Below are 22974 nucleotides of genomic sequence, written 5' to 3'. Positions count from 1 at the left end.
CAAAGTTTTAGCTGTGTCTTTGCTTTGTCAATGGAAAATATAATGTGTTGAAAAGCAAATAGAGATGAGCTATATAAATTAAGGCAGGAAAATAATGTACAGTTTTGCATTCTAGACATCCTTACAAGTAAGACAGAGATGAAAACAGGTTAGTGAAGGCGGTGGGGGGGGGAGCAGGCGACTGGTATTAGGCAGACGGACCAAGCGTAAAGCAAAACAGGTATTTTAGACAGAATCATATTGCTGCAGCACTAAAATCTGTCAGATTTTTGTGCAAATTGGCTGTGCCTGTACCTGCAAGTGAAAAGCATATCTCTGGGAGTTTTCAAATGAATGTATCAACAAGATGTGCAGAAATATAGCAATCAGTTTATAACTTGAATTTTTTTTTTACTAAAGCATTTTATCATAAGAGTAATTATATGAATAGCTCAATGATTCATTACCTGGGTCTCACGAAATAAATGTTCTAATGTAAACTGTTCCACTCTTACTATTCAGTGAAGCTGATTATCAATGCTGGTTTAATTTCAAAGACTGTGTAGCAGGCACCCGTTCCAACACTGAGTAAGATTTGCTAATCTGAGAGTGCACGCATATTAGTCACTTCATGATACAGTGGAAAAATAAACAGGAAGGCAAAGACAAAAGGACAAACAGAACAAAAGAGACAAAGAAGTTACAGAAATGAAGTGAGTCAATAATCTAATAGGACAACGTATCACAGTGTGGCCTCTACAGTTCACTTGATGTCTCCTTTTGTGTTTGAGACCCAGCTAGTTCCATAGAGTAACAACATGACTTATGCCAGCTTGTCTTCTAGCACTTTGGTTTTATAGTTAATAGCTAGTTTGTTTTGTTAATTACTGCCCTGCAGTTTTTGAATGTAGGTGTAATTTTAACATTGCATAAAACAGATGGTAATGTTTCAGCCACATGTTATACAACTCTCCCCAGAGGGGCTCTTGTGGTGCAGTGGTAGTGCCCTTATGTCTGAGGAAGAAGAATGGGGTCCAAGTCCTACCTGCTCTAGAGGTGTATCACAACATGTCCAAACAGGTTGACTAAAATAACTACAACCTCTCCATTTTCCTCCTATTGATTCCACAGGCTGCTGGAGAAGGAAAGAAAAGGCACATGGGGTATTACAGCACCCTGGCCTGTAGAGACAGGAGATTAAACCTGAACATCGGATAGGAGCAGTGAGATTGAGTAGAATATTTCTAAAAGCTGAGGTCAGATCACCGGTTAGAAAACCAAGCGTTGGGAAAAATGAAGGAGTTGGGGATCCAATAGGACTGAGAAACTTGGGGAAGAACGGGTAATTTGTTGTAAGGGAAGCAGGAATCTCAAGCCCTGCAACACTCACAAAAAATAATATGATAATGACCAGTTCATCTGTTCTCTTTGTGTTTTGAATGACAGATAAATTCTACCTAAATGTATGACACGATCCTTGCAGTGTTAAATTTAATCGGCTATGCATCCACTTATTTGATTGATTGATTGATTTACTGTTACTTGTACTAAGATACAGTGAAAAGAGTTGTTTGGCATATATTGTATCATAAAAAGTGCATCAGGGTGGCAGAAGAGAGTGCAAAATACAGTGTTATAGCCGCTGAGAAGATACAGAGAGAGAGAGAGGAGAGAGAGAGAGAATTAACATTTGAGATGTGCGTTCAAAAGTATGATAACAGTGGGGAAGAAGCTGTTCTTGAATCTATTCAATCCACTGAGACTACTTCATCTGGTCTGGCGATTCCGTGCTGAAGTCTACCGCAGTCCTTCTCATGTTTCCAAGATTGTGTTCGACAAATGTCCTGTATCCCTAAATCTCCGTCATTAATGTACATTTTTCTTTTCTTTTGGTGGGAGGTGATTTGCAGAATGCTGCAGTCTAACAGTGAATGCAGCTGCCAATTGCCCGATTGGGAGTGGGTTTTATGTAAAGTATTTGGCCCTCTGTGGACCCTTTTATGATTATGTGAAAAATCGGAATTCAGCCTAAAAACTAAAATGAAGAGTTGTATGAAGAAAATCAGCAGAGTCGCAGAAATCAGAAGAAGAGGAAAGACAAACAATCAATAAAATTATCTTAGGCAGGTCATGGAGTCACCAGAATCTTTGACCTTTTGTGAATGCCACAACAAATCAACTTATTCCTAACAAATGGCAAATGCATAACAATGCAGGTTTCAACTATGTACAATTTATAGCTTGATACAGGTGATCAGGGCTGCAAGATTTATTTGTTATCGAGAGCAAAACAAATCATTTCAAATTAAACTGATACCAATATTGTGCTTCAAATGAATCAGCTCTGGAAAGATCAAATCTTGCTTAAAGGCATTATGCATGTTATTAAAATCAGTGAAACAATTTTTTACTTAGATTTGTCCTTTTAAACATAATGTTGACATGAACTTTCCATAACATTGCCAGTGCTGCCACTTTGCAATAAAAATTTGAGCACATATGTTAACTAATCTTACAATTAGTAAAACTTCAGAAGAATCTATGCTTTCATTTTCTTCAATTGCATATAAAATTAATATATCTTCTCAGGCAATGCTGAAGGTTGACATTTCAGCAATTCTTGTAATTAAAATTGTCAAATAACAGCATTCACATAAAACACAGCCTTTTAAGGTAAGATATTTCTCACAATATTTACCGTAGGATCAATCTCAGTCACAGTTACAGGGTTTACATCGATAATGGACATGGACATTTAAATTCAAATTTCTGCCTGTTCTCGTTAACCAAGTCATTGGCTGGCTGGCTAACAGAGGAATATTTTAAAACCTCTGACAGTAATCTCAGATTCCAATTAAACCCCTCATGGTTCTACCTCCTTCCTTTAATCCTTTTCTGCCAACTACTGCAGGGTAAGCAGAGAGATTCCTATCCTGAGCGCAGGAACTGTCAAAGGTTTAGAAACAGGCAAAATGAATAAATCAGTGAAACCCAATAGGAAATGTAATGACATTAATACTCCCAGGGAAATTGCGTACAGATACTAACAGCTTAAGTCCTTTTTGGTGAGTATCACTTAAAATAACACTTCCACTTCCTGTTTTATTGCTCTTTCCCATTTGGTGCGTACAGCATTTTGATTTTAAAAAATGTAACATTAGCATTTTATTGACATTTAAAACTTTAATGAGACCTTTTGATTGAGGTTTTCAGGATTTTGAAAGGAACTGAAAAGGTAGATAAGAGATAAATTCTTTCCTCTGATGGGGGAACCTGGGCAAATGGGACATAATCTTAACAACAGAGGCAGGCCATTCAGGGGAGAAGATGCAAACATCTGTTAGGCAAACTGTGATTAAAGTACACAGCTCCCTCCCTCAGAGAGCGGTCAATCTGCGTTCCTTCAATAATGTTACATCTCAGATTAGCTGGTTCTTTAAAAGGACATGGAGCAAAATGCTTGTACCCTGCCTGCTTGAGCCAGGTACAGATGCTGCCGTTGGGAAGGTTCTGGGAAAAATTACGATGAATGGTCAAAAAGGCGGACAAAAGCAGGAATTTCTGGAAAAGCTCAACAGGTCTGGCAGCATCTGAGATGGAGAATACCAGAGCTAACATTTCATGTCTGGTGACTCTTCCTCAGAACTGATGGTAACTGGGAAACTGTCGATTTATATGAGGAAGATAGAGACAGGGATGGGGTAGGGAGTAAATGATCAGATAGAGCCTAAAACAGGAGAAGAGCAGTTGGATAGACAAAAGAGTTGGTAATGACCTGCTTAGGAGGGTGAATAGTTGTTAATGGGGACTGTTAGTGACTAACAATAGGTAGTATGTAATGGCGGGCTATGTGATAACAAGGCTTGGTGTATGGGGTAGGGGGATGGGACATGGCAGAGCTTAGGCCCTAAAACTATTGAACTCGATATTGACTCCAGAGGGTAGCAGGGTCCCCAAGTAGAAAATGAGGTGTTGTTCTTCCAGTTTGCATTGATCTGGAACACTGCAGCAAGCCAGAGACAGAAATGTTGGCCAGGGAACAGGATGGTGTGTTACCGTGGCAGGCAACGGGTAGCTTAGGGTCTTTTTTGCGAGCAGAACATAGATGTTCTGTAAGGTGGTCACCCAGTCTATGCTTCATCATAGAAACAGCAGATTGCATTGAGCAGTTTCAGTGGACAGCCAATTTCTCCAGCAACTTCAACAGATTGCTCTTGCTCTCATGGTCAAATATGTCAACGAGATCAATGAAACTAATATAATACATAATGGTCATATGAACAGGAGTGGGCCATTCAGCCAATCAAGCTTACTGCATCCTAAAACACACAACCAGCCCAGCTCTTCCCCCCCACCCACTGCATCCCAAAACCAGTCTAACCTGTCTCTGCCTCCCTAACCGGTTCTTCCTCTCACCCATCCCTTCCTCCCACCCCAAGCCGCACCCCCCGCTACCTACTAACCTCATCCCACCTCCTTGACCTGTCCGTCTTCCCTGGACTGACCTATCCCCTCCCTACCTCCCCACCTACACTCTCTCCACCTATCTTCTTTACTCTCCATCTTCGGTCCGCCTCCCCCTCTCTCCCTATTTATTCCAGTTCCCTCCCCCCATCCCCCTCTCTGATGAAGGGTCTAGGCCCGAAACGTCAGCTTTTGTGCTCCTGAGATGCTGCTTGGCCTGCTGTGTTCATCCAGCCTCACATTTTATTATCTTGGAATCTCCAGCATCTGCAGTTCCCATTATCTCTGAAGCTTACTCCATGGCTGATTGAACACTTTAATGTCTTTTACCCACACTATTTGCAAAACATTTATGCCACAGTTAATCAAAAAAAGTCAACATTTATTTTAAATATGCTCAAAGACGGAGATCCAGTCACCCACGCTAGTGAATGGAATTCCAAAGCTAGGCCACCCTTTAAGTAAAAAACGGATTTCCTCATCCTGGATCTTAGTGGTAGTCCCATTATTTTTAAATTGTGTCCCCAGTTCTAAATTCCTAAACAAGGACAGCTAACCTTTGTGTTCCTTCAAGTCTTTTGTAGGCTTCAACAATATCATAGCACATTACAGCACAGTACAGGACCTTCGGCCCTCGATGTTGTGCCGACCTGTCATACCGATCTCAAGCCCATCTAACCTACACTATTCCATGTACGTCCATATACTTATCCAATGACAACTTAAATGTAGCTAAAGTTGGCGAATCTACTACCATTGCAGGCAAAGCATTCCAATCCCTTACTACTCTCTGAGTAAAGAAACTACCTCTGACATCTGTCCTATATCTTTCACCCCTCAATTTAAAGCTAGGCCCCCTCGTGCTCGCCGTCACCATCCTAGGAAAAAGGCTCTCCTTATCCACCCTATCTAACCCTCTGATTATTTTATATGTATCAATTAAGTCACCTCTCAACCTTCTTCTCTCTAATGAAAACAGCCTCAAGTCCCTCAGCCTTTCCTCGTAAGACCTTCCCTCCATACCGGGCAACATTCTCGTAAATCTCCCCTGCACCCTTTCCAAAGCTTCCACATCCTTCTTATAATGCGGTGACCAGAACTGTACACAATATAGAGTTTTGTACAGCTGCAGCATAACCTCTTGGTTCCAGAACTCGATCCCTCTATTAATAAAAGCTAATCACCTCTATTCTTCAAAAGGCTAGAGAATAGAGATCTAATTTTCCCACTTTCTCTTCTTAGGATAGCCCCACCATTCCAGGAACAAGTCTGATGAGTATTCATTGCATTCCTTCCACTGCAATAATGTATTTCCTTAAACAGGGAGAGTAAAATTGCTGAGAGTACACCAGAAGTGGTCTCACTTAGTTTCTGCACAATTGAAGTAAAACTTCTTTACCCCTGTACCCAAATCATCTTTCAATAAAAGCTAACATTCCATTAGCCTTCATAATCGTTTGCTAAAAATTAACCTCAGTGACTTGTTGACAAGAGTATCCAAGTCTTTTTGCACAGCTACACCTCCTGACCTCTCACCACTTAAAAAATATTCTCTGCATCTGTTTTTTATTTCTACCAAATGTAATGTAGTGGTATGGATTAGAGATTGTACGACCTGACATTTTTCTACATGTTATTCCATCTGCTACATTCTTGCCCAACCATTAAACCCGACCAAGTCTTCCTTGAAATGTTTTGCATCTTCTTCACAACACTCGTTCCTGCTTAGCATTGTAGCATCTGAAAATTTAGAAATACTATGTTTGGTCCCTCTATCCAAATCATTGATATATATTGCAAGCAATTGGGCCTCAAGTGCTGGCCCTTACAGTAGGCTGCCAGTCACAGCCTGTCAATATTAGAGAAGGCTATTTATTCCAACTCTCTGTTTTCTGTCTGTTAGCCAATCTCTAATCCATACCATTACAATACTTCTTATACCATGTGCTTTAACTTTGGTAACCAGACTCTCCTGTGGGGAACCTTATCAAAAGCCTTCTGAAAATCCAAATATACTACATCCACCAATGTGCCTTTATTTATTTTGTGAGTAACTTCGTCAAAAAAACTTCCAACTAGTTTTTCAAGCACAACTGTCTATTCTCCTTTGCTGATGGCATTTCTCTTGCAGCTGTCAGATTGATAAAATTATGTCAGATGTCAGTCTTCCAGGTTTGAAACCACACTGAAATTCAGTGTAGATGCATTCAGCCAGGATCTGCAACCTGACAAGGGCATCATGAGCAAATCTTTTCCCACAATGCTCTGCAAGGCAATGCCTCACTAATTGTTGCAATTGTTGCCATCTCCTCACCTTCTGTTGTACAATACTCTGTGTGTTTCTTAGTGCTTTCAGAATTTTCTCGCTCATATCTCTCATCTAATTAATGATAGTACATCACTTGGCTTGAATGATAGGTTCCACCTGGCTGGATTAAAAAAAACAAAAGAACTGTGCACGCTGGAAATCAGGAACAAAAACGGAAGCTGCTGTAAAAATCAATAGGTCTGGCATCAACTGTGCAGACAAATCTGAGTTAAAATGTTTCAGATCCGGCAGGGTCACTGGACCTCAAACATTAATTCTGATTACTCTCTGCAGATCCTGCCAGACCTGATGGGTTTTTCTAATAGTTTCTGTTTTTGTTTCCAACAGGCTGGAGTTATCCTCAGACTTGGATTCTGCTCCTGCCTCCCGTAGATTGGGAGTATGGGATCGTAGATAGTGTCTTGAGGTTCCATTTCACTTTTACACTCTGTGAGGGAATGCCAGGGGGCACTTGTTCAATCAAGTTGTGGAAGTCCTGGCTTTTAGCTGGGTACAGAGTATAGCTAAATTTGATGCAAGGATTGCACTTCTGCTCTGAATGATAAAGCTTCAAGTTTTGCATGTTCACCCTGTTACACAAGGAATGAGCTGGAACATAATTAGCACTGCTATGCCTATGTGACATGAGAATGTGCTCTGAGAGTCATGTCTAGTGCTGACCATATCCAGGCCTGCTGGGTTTTTCCATCAATTTCCGATTTCATATCAAGCATAGTTACTACTAGTTAACCAAGCGTGGAGCTGGATGAACACAGCAGACCAAGCAGCATCTTAGGAGCACATGGCCTGATCTCAGGTGTCTCCCAGTATGCCTCAAGGCATTGTTTGTTCTGAAAGAAAGTTATAGTTACACAGGCTTGTTGTAGTGGCCAAGTTCAAGTAGCTTCTGTTCATTCTCATTTCTCTTTCCCAGGCCATGGTGTCCATATGTGGCAGCTTAAAAACCCTAATGCCACTGTAATTCAATAAAGTTTGTCAAGTTGACATTAGATGCATGCCATTTTTCAAATATAGCAGACTAGACCAGTTCATTCCACCACAAATGTGAGGCATTGAGGGGCTTTACTAGTTTGAAACCTGGAAGGAGTGGACTGTCTTAGAACGATAGGTTGGACAGGTTGAATTTGTTTCTACTGGAGTTCAGTAGAGTGAGGAGTTACTTGATTGTAGTGTACAAGGCATTGAAAGTTGAGGTTTACTAAGAAAACAATTTACATCTGACAAAGTTACACATCTAAAGCTGCCTACTCTTATGATGGTTCGCACATTCCTGTTCCTGAATACAACGTTAGGTTGGATACATTTTGTGAATAGGCACATAGTTGAAGGATTATGTCATACTGTAGACACAATGGACGTGGAATGTAGACTATTTTATGGTTTTAAATTGAAATCAAGCATAAATATATATTTTATACAAAACTATTGCAATCCTAACTCCTGCCTGTTGTGTCTTTCCCTCAATTTATTAGACGTCCTCCAACTGATTGCTTGTGATTTTCAAATTTGCAGATTTATCAAAAAATTGAAAACATGGAAATGACAACAAATCACTCATACAGACATTAATTACTATACTAAATGAGGGCCTTCTGCAGTATCTCAGCCACAGGCTAACATGCTGAAACTTCAAGATATTTATATATCTTTAAAACCAAATTTAGTCAGCTCTGATACAATACATTTGCAAAGTCATTTGCACATACAATAAACTATTTGATCATTTACTTTGCCTTCCTTCCTCACAACTTCCGAGCTCATCTTTTACCCAATTTTGCCTAACTTTTTTGATTTGGAGAATTAGAAGTTTCAATGCAGATATTTTTTCTGTTCAATATCTTCATGGCAAAACATTCACATGTTATGGCCTACAGTCACAAAATAAATACATTCTGGCCTTTGTATTTGAATATAAATATTACACAAAAATCTTCTAGAAAAGCAGAGGAAAAGTACACTGCAGCTTAAAATAACCAATAATTGCCTGTCACTCTTAACTAAAGCTGTAAATATCCATCCTTCCAATTAGGTGTTCCATAACCATAAACGTCTATTCACACTGTAAATATAGGTATCAGTGGTAATTTTTTAGTTGCCCATACAATTAGCTTGACATCAATGGTTGGGAATGACCATCCTTCTTTGGGCTTGCCTCGCTAAATATGTCTTAATTCATATTGCAGCATTTGAAAGAAAATAAATCAACAATTTTCACCTCAAGAATGTAGCCCTTTGAAAAGAATTGCATTTAAACTATGGACTGTTGCCAATTTTATTCCTGGAGACTTCAACTGGAATTGTCCAGTATGAGATTATATGCAGAAATAATCCAATGTAATTATCAAGAATATGGTTCCTTTGGCCATTACAAAAACAAAACCAAATTCTTATTAAATTTCATTTTGAAAGAAAGATTTTTGACTAAATGTATCCAAATTGATTCCCTTAGACTGACAAGTGGTTAAGTAATATTTCAACCTTTGCATCTTGTTATGATTCCTGTGGAGAATAGCAAACCAACAGAACCAAATTTACTTAATGATGCCAACAGAAAAACAATTTTTTAGAACATTTACTTCAATAATATAACAAAAATTAGCATAAATTAAGCATGAATTAACAGGAAAATTGTAGCCAATACAAACCATAAATTATACATTAACAAGCATATTCAACAAAGATAGATTTGATGGCTTCAATAAGCATTCCACCTTGTATGTATGACACCACACACAACCACACAGTCTTCAAAACTCTGTCTTTCTCAAGTTCATGAGATAACAAGGTGTAGAGCTGGATGAACACAGCAGACCAAGCAACATCAGAGGAGTAGGAAAGCTGACGTTTCGGGCCTAGACCCTTCTTCAAGTTCATTTCCAGTTTCCTGCTCCACTTGGGACCTATTCTTGTCCAGCACCTACTACAAACAAAAGGGAGTCCAATGGAGAAAAGACTACACCAAGTTGACTAGCTCGGCTATTCAATTCTTTTAAAACAGTCCTTGTTCCTTGCTCCCAGATTCAGTTTTCTGGTTTCCTATTTTTTAAATGTGTCCAATAACAACTCCCTACCCACTGGTCTTCCAATCAAGTGGGATTCAATCTTGTCCATGTTTTTGTAACTATGTCTTACTTTAGAGTAAAATGATGGGAATTGTATGACTTGCTCTGAAACCTGCCTGAGTAACCTGGGTGATTTGATTGCTGGAGATTACAAAAAACCAAACAGGAAAAAAGGTGCAAGGAATTTTGACTTGGAAACAGAGGCAGTGGCCTATATAGTAGTTGTGGTCAAAGTGTAAATCTCCAATGTCCCATAAAATTGTTGACATTATAAATATTTATATTTTGAGCTGTCAGTGTACTTCCAAGATGGAAGAGGCTTGGTGTCTCTAGCATAACTAACCAGCGTGGATAGAAGGCTCTTGCGATTCATAGAGCCATAGAAATGGGTTTGAGGATGGGAATAGTTTCCTAAAATATCACTAAATATCAAAAAAAATTATCCTGAAATGTGGATGGAAGCTTTCATTAGACAGGAAGGACAAAATTCATAAAAAACTAAAATAAGTCTGGAAAATTTGTTTAGCTTTAGCTAGAGGAAAAATCTCAATGGGAGAAAGCCATCCAATGGATAAGACCATTCTGAGAATGAACATCACCTGGACTGAGAAAGGAAAAGAATAGAAATTCACCCTCAGGAACTAAGAATTCCCCCGGGCTTGTCTGGAGAGGCTTTAATACTCCTTAAAGGCTAGTGAAGAAAATATTCATTTTATTAGTGCGCTAGATATAAAAACAAAATAGTTCTATTCTGAAGAAGAGTCACTAGACTCAAAGTGGTAACACTGTTTTTCCCCACATATGCTGCCAGATCTGCTGAGTTTCTCCAGCAATTTCTGTTTTTGTTTCAGTTCTATTTAGTTGTTGTAAATATAAGTTGCATACAGAAGTGTTTTTATAGGAACATACAGCTGGCACAGGAGCAAGGTATTTGTCTCTTCAAGTATTCATTTCTGCTTCTAAAGTCTAATGACTGCAAGCCGACTCAACCTCCCCACGTAGCACGGTCCCTCTATACCTGGTATCAGTTTAGTCAACCTTCTCCAGACTGCGGCTGATGCAAGTATATTGTTTCTTAGACAAGGGAACCAAAACTGATCATCATAATCAGCGTGTTGTCTAACTAGCAACTTTTGTATTTTTCGTAAGACTTCCCTATCGTTATACTTGTCCCCTCGAAATTGAAACTTTTGTTCAACATTCCCTGTTGCCTGTTGAACAAAGATGTTAGCTTTTAGAGATTTATGTATGAGGGCTCCAAATTCATCTGTATTATAGAATTCTGCAGTCTTTCTCCATTTAAAGGATATTGAACCATACTATTACTCCTACCAAAATGCATAACCTCACATTTTTTCATATTATATTTCATCTGCCAATTTTTGCCCATTTGATTCACGTATTTATATTCCTCTGAAGTTATTTTGTGTTGTCCTCACCATTTGTTTTCCCATCAATTTCTGTGTCATCTGCAAAGCTGATTGTAATACTTTCACTTCTCTCATCAAAGCTGTTACTGTATATTGCTGGTAATTGAGGACCCAGCACTGATCACTGTAGCATTCCACTAGTTAAAGGTTGCCGTCCTGAAAATGACTCCTTTATCCAAACTCTCTGTCATTTATTAGTTAGTCAATCCTCTACTCGTGTCAACAAACCACCACTGACACCATAGGCTCTTACCTTATCAAGTAGCCTAATGTATGCTATGTTAACAAATGCCTTTTGAAAATCCAAATACATTACATCTACTGATTCTATTTTATCTATCCTGCTTGTTACCTCCTCAAAGAATTCCAATAAATTTGTCAGGAATGATTTCCCCTTCATGAAGCAATACTGACTCTGTTTGATCATATTGTGCATTTCTAAATGGTTTGCTATTATATTCCTTATAATATGTTACAACATTTTTGTAATAACAGATGTTAAGCACGCTGGCCTGTAGTCACTATTTTTTTCTCCTTTCCTTCCCTTTTTGAATAAATGTGTTACATTAGCTGGTTTCTAATCCACCATCATTTTTCCAGAATAGAACATAGAACATAGAACATAGAACAGTACAGCACAGAACAGGCCCTTCAGCCCACAATGTTGTGCCGACCATTGATCCTCATGTATGCACCCTCAAATTTCTGTGACCATATACATGTCCAGCAGTCTCTTAAATGACCCCAATGACCTTGCTTCCACAACTGCTGCTGGCAACGCATTCCATGCTCCCACAACTCTCTGCGTAAAGAAAATCTAAAGATTCTTAGGAGATTATTATGGGTGAATCCAGTTTTTCTGTTTCTTTTAATATCTTGTGATACATCCTGTAAGTTCCTGGGGATTTATCGGTTTTAGCCCCGTTAGTTTACCTCTCACTTTTTCTCTTATGATGGTTATTGTATTTATTTCCTCTCGGTTTTTTTTGCCCTTGATTATTTAATATTTTTGGAATGCTATTAAAGTCTTCTTCAATGAAGACTGATGCAAACCATTCCATTCCTTGCAATTTCCTGGTTCCCCAGTATTGTTTACACAGCCTTGTTCCGTAGGGGCATATGTTCATTTTAATTTCTTGTTTTTTCTATAAATATATTTAAAGAGCCTCTTGCTTTCCATCTTGGTATTACCTACAAATTTAACCTTTTTTCATCATCTTTTGTTGGTTTTTAAAATGCATCTAATCCTTTGGAATAACACTAATCTTTGCCATATTGGGCATTTTTTTTTCCAATTTAGTGTCATCCTTAACTTCCCTGTTTAACCATGGTATGTTTATGTCCTGCCTAGAATTCCTCTTTCTCACTGGGACATAACTTTATTGTAAGTCATGAGCTATTTTATTAAACATCTGCCATTGTCCCTCAAACATCTTTGATGCTAAACCCTTTTCTCAGTGCACTCCAGCTAGCTCCACTGTCATTCCTTTGTAATTATCCTTATGTAAGTTTATCACAGTTGTTTCTCACTCAAGTCTTTCTTCTGAAGCTGAATGATAAATTCTACCATGGTGTGGCCACTGTTTTCAGTAAGGCCTTTTACTTTAAGATCATTTATTAAACTTGCCTCATTACACATCACTCGATTCAAATAGAGAAGGACCTAGGCCTGAAACATCAGCCTTCCTGCTCCTATGATGCTGCTTGGCCTACTGTGTTCATCCAGCTCTACACCTTGCTATACTAGATTCAAATAGTCTGATTCTTGGTTGGATCCATAACATATTGTTATGGGGAACAACTCCGAATGCAATGTATGAATCGTTGCTCTTCGTTACTTCTGCCAACTGAGTTTCCCAATCCAGATGAAGACTAAAGTTACCCGTGATTAATGTACTGACTTTTCTACATGCCCTCATTATGTATGGGTGGCACATAGTTAGCACTGCTGCCTCACAGCACTGGGACCTGGATTCAATTCCACCCTTGGAAGACTGTCTGTGTGGAATTTGTCCATTGTCCACTTGTTTACATGTATTTCCTCCAGGGGCTCCAGTTTCTTCCTACAGTCCAAAGAGAGGGGAGGTAGATTGGCCATGGCAAAATGCCTGTAGTGAACAAGGATGTGCAGATTAGGTGGATTAGCCATGGGAAATGTAGGGTTTTAGGGATAGGGTGGGTCTGGATGGGATTCTCTTCAGAGAGAAAACAGCTGTAAATTCAGTGGGCTGAATAGCCTGATTCCACACTGTAGGGATTCTATGATTTCCAATTTATTCTTCTTCGATTATTATTACCAAATGGCTAATTTTATAGGGCCAATAGTCTACTGCTATCAGTGTCTTCTCCCTATTGTTATTTCTTACTTCTACCTTCGTGGATTCTGCATACTCCAAACTGAGATAATTTCCTGCCATCATATGTATTCCATCCCATGCTAACAATGCTACCCCAGTCACAATTTCTCTCCTTTCCAGTCTTTTTGAAAAGTCATGTACCACTGACTATTACTGAATATTACCATTGAACTTTGATCCCCTTACAACCTAGTATTCATAATGACTATAAGGTCATACCCATTAACCAGTCCCCATCAATGCACTTATTCATTTATTTTATACTGCATGAATTCAAGTGAAGATCCATGAATGTTGCCTGGTTACCATTTTATTTTCCCTCTTTGATGCAATTTACAGCTGTTTTCCTATGTTGCACATGCAGTCCCTTCCTGTCGCATTCTGATATTGTTGTCCAACTGCCTACCCTGTAATGCTGACATATCCTTTTACTTTGCAAGCCTTCATTTTCCCTTTCCACAAACTGCTCCCCTCTAATTAGTTTAAAGCCCTCTGTACAGCCCCACGTACTTGAATTGCACAGCTCAAGTGAAGCCTGTCATAATGGAACAGCTCCCTCTTACCACAGTACTGATACTAGTGTCCCAAACCTGAAACCCAGTCCACCCACACCAATCATTTAACTCCTTAACTTTATTTATCCTACACAAGTTTGCAAGTGGCTCAGGCAGTTATCCATAGATTAATACTTTAGAGTTTCTCATTTTCAATTTACCTCCTGACTGCTTGAATTCTTCAAGCAGATCATCCTTTCTAGTCCTTTCAATGTCATTGGCACCAATGTGGATGATAACAGCTGGATCCCACACCATCCTGTCCCTGATCAAAAAAGCAAATTTCTATTACCCAGCATGACAGCATTAGCTTTTATGAGTAATTTCTACCCGTAACGTTACAAAACAGCAAAGATAAAAGCAAAAAGGAATTATTGGCAGGCCTAGCCTACAAATTGGCATAGCAGTGATAGTTGTATCTTGTTACATCAGCAGAAATATGCACAACATCTGTAACCTGTATAATTGTCATTGCTGACATAACTAGTTTGAGAGGCATCCATTGTGTAGGTGTTTGATTTATTCATTGGTTAGAATATCTGATGCCTCTCCAGAAAATCACAAGGGTGAAGTGAAGGCTTCAGTGACAAGATCAAGCCATCTAATTGACTTGATTTGCTACACAACAATCTTTTTGAACCTAATTCAGGAATGGATGTGAAGTCAAACAGAAAAGAATGTATGAAACAGTCAAAGAAAAATGGCAAAATCAGAGTAAATGAAAGATGAAGTTTAGATGAAGTTGAAAGCCTATAAGGAGGTTAAGCAACCTTTGGTGGCTTTATTAGAAAAGTACAGCCAGTGTTTTTCTTTTCTTAAATTCAATAATTAGAATGAATGCCCTTCAGAAATGAATGGAACTGAACATGACTACATTTACCCACTTGGCAAGGTATCTTTTAAGGTATTTATTGATCTAGAAATTGACAAAGAAAACAATTATTAATTATGAATTGCACTGAGTAGCAACATTATATATTGTCCCAGCCAAGAAGAATTAGTACATACATTCTGAAGTTGAAGCTGTCACAACTACATCAAGTTTGGATATTGTCCAGATCTTGTTGTATTTGCACACAGATAGCTTCAGTATCTGAGGAGTCACGAATGGTGCTGAACATTGGGCAATCGTTGGTGAATATCCTCACTTCTGACTTTATGATGGAGGGAAGATCATCAATGAAGTAGCTGAAGATGGTTGGGCCATGGACACTACCCCAAGGAACTCCAACAGAGATGTCCTGACAATGGAATGAATTCTTCAGTTCAATGATCAATGCTAACCATCTGGTTAGTACGAAGTAATCAGCCTCACATTACTTCCAGAGAATACTGTCTACAACATATTCTCACATTTCTTTATTTGACAGCATTGATTTAAAATTTCATTGTTACAGGTAACTCCACAATTACAGAAAAAGGAAAATAAATTGACCAAAAGCCACAGAAGATGTAGATGTCAAAGCAGAATCGCGATCACAATATAGTGAAGTTTGAGAAAGATACATTCAAGACAAAGACAATAATGTTAATTTGAAAAAAATTTGAAAAATAGCTGATTTTAAGAAGTGAGAAAACAGAAAAATTACTGATGAACAAGGAAGTAGAATACTAAACAGTAAAATGGTGACCAATACAGTCCAGGCGAAATATATCCTACTGAAAGACGGGAGTTAATTAGTTGATAATAACACACCATGGACAGATAAAGAACAGTAGTAAATATGAGTGAATCACCATGAACAGGAGAACTGAAACAAGCAACCAAAAGGGCAGAAAACAACAAAACCTGCTGCCCCCAATGGTATTCCAGTTGAGATTTTCCAGGCTGGTAGATTGGCTCACATCTATGCACTCAAACTACAGATTTGGAGGGAGAAAGAACTATCACACCCACCCTCAAATTTCAGGAATATAACAATCATAACTTGCTACAGGACGGGTAATGCCGCATAGCTTGGGAACAGTTGAGGTATTTCTTTCTTTTCTATAGCAGTGAAAACCCTAACATTCCCCTGGCACTTCTGATTCCTGCGGCTCAGGAAGTCCTCCAGAAAATCTGCACGCCTTTAGACCTTTCAGAGGGATCATTCAGACAGCCTTTGTTAACAATCTAGATAGATTTGTCTAGATAGACTAGTCTAGATAGACAAATCTATCAAAATGTTGCAAAAACCATCAGGAACTCTTATGTTAATTTGACCAATGCATGTAATTCAGTAATTCATGAGACTTTGTGGTTTATGCTCCAAAGCTTTGGATATCCAAAAAACTTCATCAGTGTAGAGAAAAACAAATTAATTCCACTGGTTGGAGATTCTTGAATGAGTAGGCATAGTCTGAGAATCAGTGATAGACCATTCAGGGAACATGTTAGGAAGCACCTCTGCACATTCAAAGGATGATAGAAGTTTGGAACTCTCTTCCACAAATGGTAGTTGAAGATATTTCAGTTGTTAGTCTTAAATCTGAGGTAGACAAATTTTTGTTAAGCAAAAGTATTAAGGGATATGGACCAAAGACAGTTACATGGAGTTAGGCCACAGACCAGCCATGATCTCATTAAATAGTGGAAAAGACTCGAGCAGCTAAATGTCCTCCTGTCCCTGTGTTCCTTTCTCCCAATTATTTCATGATGTGACTGCTACTGATTTGACTGGAAAAACTAAAGCCGATCCCTGTGATCAAGTCAGTTGTGTGATAATCTCAAAACAATTGACAATCGAGCTGACTGTAGCTATTCACATCATTAAAGATCATCTGCCCCCTGTTCCCAGCATTAGAAACTGTCTAGATGGAAAATTCTTAAACTGATCACTGTAGATATATATGAGCTACAGTTTACAGATCGCTGTATAGTTATCATCCACTCTGAAGCAAATTTGCAGGCCATTCTTGATCCCTTCAATTCTGTACACAGTTCTGCAAAAAACTTGGCCTGCCTTTGAATCTGGTTAATGTTAACACTCCTAAATCAATCCACACCTAGTCAACCTTGCACACCCACATATGGTGAATATAGGCTGCAGCAGATGTCCAAGCAGTTCCCGTACCTCAGAAGACCACCCCTGTCAAGGAAATCCAACACTAGTTCAGTTGTGACTGCTCAAATCTCTGTGAACTACAGTAGCCAGTGTTTGACAACAAAACTTTCTATCAACTATCAAAGTCCTCGTGTACAGCGCAGTTGTCATCATCATGCTCCTGTACTATAATGAGACTTGGACTGTGTCTCAGTGACATACAAGGACACTTGAAGAACTCTATTGCATCTGCCCCATTCCAGACTGAATGCAAGGAATATCAAATGAATACGTATGACCTTTATGAAGCTAGCTCCACAAGCATTTTCATTGGCTGGACACAATGTACAGATGGGCATAGCTCCCCTATGAGCTCTCAAGTAGCTGGCTTTCCAGGGGAGGATGGAGAAAATCACTTAAAAGGCAGTCTGAGGCTTTCTTTGAAGAATGACAGCATTCAAGTTAATTACTGGGAGGGCCTTACTACCACTCATTTAAAATGGTGACAATTTGTCCAGAAGCTGTATCACACTGTATATTACAGTCTTAATAATGAGGCAGATCCAAAGCAGTGAAGCAAACAAGAAACCGAATCCTGTACTCCAGATCCCACTACATTGTTGCACATCCTGTCCCATGTGCCCAGAAATCTGTGGATTGACAATCAGCTTGTTCAGTCACATGAAGACAAAAAGCTGAAACTTATCACCCTGAGTAGACATCATTCATGAACAGAGACACAGCCAACATTGTTGAAAAAGTGCATTTTCAATTCTCTAGCCCTGAAGCATCACTGTTGTATCTCAGGATGATTGGAAAATTGTGGCCAGTGCCTGTACAAAATTCTCTATTAATTCCCTCAGCATCTTGCATCCTCTCTGATATCAATTTTAAATACAGCCAAACTATTTGGTATCTTCACAATAGATGTATCACCTACTTCTTGTTTCAGTGGGATTTTGACAGCATCTCCCCAAGAATTAGTCCCAATATCCTCTGAGTCATTTTTTAAACAATACTTCATGAGATGTGAGTATCACAAGCAATATATTTGTCTCCCATGATTGTTGTCCTTTAGAAGATGGTTGTGCCCCAACTTCCTGAACCACTGAAATCTATCTGGTTTGACTTTTATGGCAGTGATTTGGTCAAACTGAGAGGCTTGCTGGACCATTCCAGAGGATGGTTAAGAGATAACCAAAGGTTGTGAGACAAGTCCTGATTCCACCACAGCAGCTAGTGAACTTTAACTGAAATTCATTGATTCAATTATTAATGATTGGAATTGAAACCTGTTCTCAATAATGGGTATCATGATACTATCATAAATTATCAGAAAAACCCATCTGGTTCACTGGTTCTCTCGGGAAGACAGCCTGCTGTCCTCACCTTGCCAGGCCTATATGTGAACCAAGGTCCACAACAATGTCATAGAATCATAGAGCTGTAAAGCACTGAAATAGACCCTTCAGCCCACTCAAGCCTACCAGGTATCCTAGATAAATCTAGTCCCATTTGCCAGCATTTGTCTTATATCCCTTTGAAGCCTTCCTATTCATATACCCATCCAGTAGGCTTTTAAGTGTTATAATTGTATCATCTTCCACCACTTCCTCTGGCAGCTCATTCCAGACACACACCACCGTGAAAATGTTGCCCCTTCCGTCCCTTTTAAATCTTTTCCCTCTCACCTTACACCAGTGCTATCTGGCTTTTGACTCTGCCACCCTGGGGAAAAGACATTGTCTATTCACCCTATCCATACCCTCATGATTTTATAAACCTCTACAAGGTCACCCCTCAGACTCCAACACTCCAGGGAAAATAGCCCCAGTCTATTCGACCCCTCCCTATAGCTCAAACTGTCCAACCCTGGCAATATCCTTGTAAATCTTTTCTGAACCCTTTCAAGTTTCACAACATCCTTCCGATAGCAGGGAGACCAGGACTGAACACAGTATTCCAACATGGCCTATCCTATGTCCTGTACAGCTGCAACATGACCTCTCAACTCCTATACTCAATGCACTTGCCAATAAAGGTAAGCGTACCAATTGTCTTCTTCACTATCCTGTCTACCTGCAACTCCACTTGCAAGGAACTATGAACCTACTCTCTAAGGTCTCTTTGTTCAGCAACACTCCCCAGGACCTTACCATTAAGTGTATAGTCCTTTGCTGATTTGTTTGAGTCTTAAATGCTTTCTGAAATAACCGAGCAAGCTGATCAGACATAGGACAATTAGCAGCCTCTGAAAGAATAAACAAGTCAAAAAGATTCTAATAAGTTGCAGTGGTGTCCCTGAAAAAGAAGGCAACTTTTTTGCTGGCTCACCAGCTGAAAGGCAAGACTGCCATCGCCTCCATAAATGCCACTCAATGTTTCTACTAACAATACCATGGATCTTACACATTGTTTACACTTGTCCTTCTCCTGTCAAAAATCTATGCACATACACATCCGCGTTACTTTGTTGCTGTTCTCCCTGTAAAATGTTTACCACTTTATTGCTTTATTCCTTCTTCATTCAAATGTATCATTTCATAATTCTTTTTGTTAACATATATTGGTCATAACACTTCCCATTTTACCATTTTGTTTACTTCCTTATGAAACCTATTGTTGTCCCCTTCAAGGTTTACTACATGTCTGACTAGCAATTTATGTGTACACTTTGAAATGAAGTTCATGTAAAGATCCTTAACATTTATTTTAAAAAGACCAGAGGTCATAATACCAAATCATGAGGAACACCACCAGCATCCTCCTTCTAGAGGGAGAAATACTGATCAACATCGGGTATGTTTTTGTAGACATGAGACATGCCATGGATAAAGAAGAAGAAGCTCTTTAGTAGGCTGTACCTCAATAACATGATGATGAAAAATTGCAAAAACAGCTTGTTCCATGGACATTTTGCTGAAAGATCAGGAACCTCACAATTTCAAAATGACTGAAGGCTAAAATTGCATAAAATCTGTGGGAAGAAAATGACTGATTATCCATAATGCTGAAATCTAACAAAAGGATCCTTCATAAGATAATAAAATGTGAGGCTGGATGAACACAGCAGGCCAAGCAGCATCTCAGGAGCACAAAAGCTGACGTTTCGGGCCTAGACCCTTCATCAGAGAGGGGGATGGGGGGAGGGAACTGGAATAAATAGGGAGAGAGGGGGAGGCGGACCGAAGATGGAGAGTAAAGAAGATAGGTGGAGAAGGTGTGGGTGGGGAGGTAGGGAGGGGATAGGTCAGTCCAGGGAAGACGGACAGGTCAAGGAGGTGGGATGAGGTTAGTAGGTAGCTGGGGGTGCGGCTTGGGGTGGGAGGAAGGGATGGGTGAGAGGAAGAACCGGTTAGGGAGGCAGAGACAGGTTGGACTGGTTTTGGGATGCAGTGGGTGGGGGGGAAGAGCTGGGCTGGTTGTGTGGTGCAGTGGGGGGAGGGGATGAACTGGGCTGGTTTAGGGATGCAGTGGGGGAAGGGGAGATTTTGAAACTGGTGAAGTCCACATTGATACCATATGGCTGCAGGGTTCCCAGGCGGAATATGAGTTGCTCATATTCCGCCTGGGAACCCTGCAGCCATATGGTATCAATGTGGACTTCACCAGTTTCAAAATCTCCCCTTCCCCCACTGCATCCCTAAACCAGCCCAGTTCATCCCCTCCCCCCACTGCACCACACAACCAGCCCAGCTCTTCCCCCCCACCCACTGCATCCCAAAACCAGTCCAACCTGTCTCTGCCTCCCTAACCGGTTCTTCCTCTCACCCATCCCTTCCTCCCACCCCAAGCCGCACCCCCAGCTACCTACTAACCTCATCCCACCTCCTTGACCTGTCCGTCTTCCCTGGACTGACCTATCCCCTCCCTACCTCCCCACCCACACCTTCTCCACCTATCTTCTTTACTCTCCATCTTCGGTCCGCCTCCCCCTCTCTCCCTATTTATTCCAGTTCCCTCCCCCCATCCCCCTCTCTGATGAAGGGTCTAGGCCCGAAACGTCAGCTTTTGTGCTCCTGAGATGCTGCTTGGCCTGCTGTGTTCATCCAGCCTCACATTTTATTATCTTGGAATCTCCAGCATCTGCAGTTCCCATTATCTCTGAAAAGGATCCTTCAGTTGTCTTTCTTAATAGAAACCATTACTGAAATGAAACTACACTCTTGTCAACTTAAAAGCCCAAGCCAGCACACATCAGTAATATGTAATGATGCAAGATGATTCTTATCAAACTACTTGAGAGCTTCGCAGTTTTATGACGTACAGGTTGGGCCCTTTCTATCAAAATGGCTTTAATAAATTATGTAAAATGTTGAATGCAATAAAATCAGTGGGAACTTTTTAATTACAGCCGTCACTTCAAAAATGGACCGGAGAGGGTGAACGAGGTTAAAAATAAAAAACAAAACATTAGTACAGCAGATATTGGAATGAAAGGGGAGGTGTGGGGATGTGGAATTCAGACCACAAACAGATTGGTGATGATCTTATTCAATAATAAAGCAGTTTTAAAGTGTGAAATAGCCTAATTCTGCTCATAATTCACTGGGCGCCTATAGACTATGTAGGCACCTGATTCATTTTACCATGGTGTGGCATTCCAGTGTACCATTGTACTTCAATATAATGTTTGAGTTGAGGGCCCAGAGCGTTGTCAAGAGCCTGATTTAAATTCAGTGATCGCGGGTCATGTCCTCCAGCATAGTGAAAACCCAGCATCTAACAGGAGTTCGAATCTAGCAGGCAAGCACTTTCTCTAAAGGTGCTTGATAGCCAGGATGATCGGGAATGGTCTTCCAGTTTCCCAAGTAAACTTATGGAAATTGGTTGGCCCTTATACCACACCCCTCCTAAAAACAATTCCACTCCTGAGTCTGTCATCTGTCTTCCCAATTAGTAATCCATCACCATACTCGATCTTTCCCGCTTTCCCAAGTTTTTGACGGTTGGGCCATTCACCTGGCAGACAACCAGCCTATTATTCTAACCAGCTATTGGACAAGAAACGCAGTCATAACGTAATAATAAATTCCTGCCATTAAATTTAGTAGGTCATCTGCCTTCCTATGATTTCTACACATAGCACCACAAACACACTATGCTATTCCCTCCTTGTAACTATCATGAGCTTTTTGTAAATTTAGGAAACAAGTGTAACAGGAACCTCCTCATTGACTCATTTTTATCATCAAGGTAATATTTAGATTTAAGACAATTTTTGGGAAGAATAGAGTGAAAATCAACCCTAATCATAGCTCTCCGTCACCTCCTCCTACCCCCCACCTTGATCATGACCCCACCCCCGAACACCAAACCATCATCTCCCAAACCATCCACAACCTCATCACCTCAGGTGACCTCCCACCCACAGCCTCTAACCTCATCACTCCCCGACCCTGCACCGCCCGATTCTATCTCCTTCCCAAAATCCACAAACTTGAATGCTCTGGTCGGCCCAATATGTCCACCTGCTCCTGCCCCACTAAACTTATCTCCACCTATCTCAATTCCATTTTCTCCCCCTTGGTCCAGGAACTCACTACTTATGTCCATGACACCACCAACACCCTCCACCTACTCCAGAACTTCCAATTTCCTGGTCCCCAACACATCATTTTTACCATGGTCGTCCAGTCCCTATACACCTGCATTCCTCATGCAGATGGCCTAAAGGCCCTCCACTTCTTCGTGTCCCCTTCCACTGACACCCGCATCTGCTTAGCTGAACTCATTCTCACCCTCAACAACTTCTCTTTCAATTCCTCCCACTTCC

This window comes from Stegostoma tigrinum, chromosome 3 (assembly GCF_030684315.1).
Source record: "Stegostoma tigrinum isolate sSteTig4 chromosome 3, sSteTig4.hap1, whole genome shotgun sequence".
NCBI classification, from domain to species: Eukaryota; Metazoa; Chordata; class Chondrichthyes; order Orectolobiformes; family Stegostomatidae; genus Stegostoma; species Stegostoma tigrinum.
The sequence above is the reverse complement of the archived record's forward strand: the minus strand, read 5'-3'. Positions refer to the sequence as shown.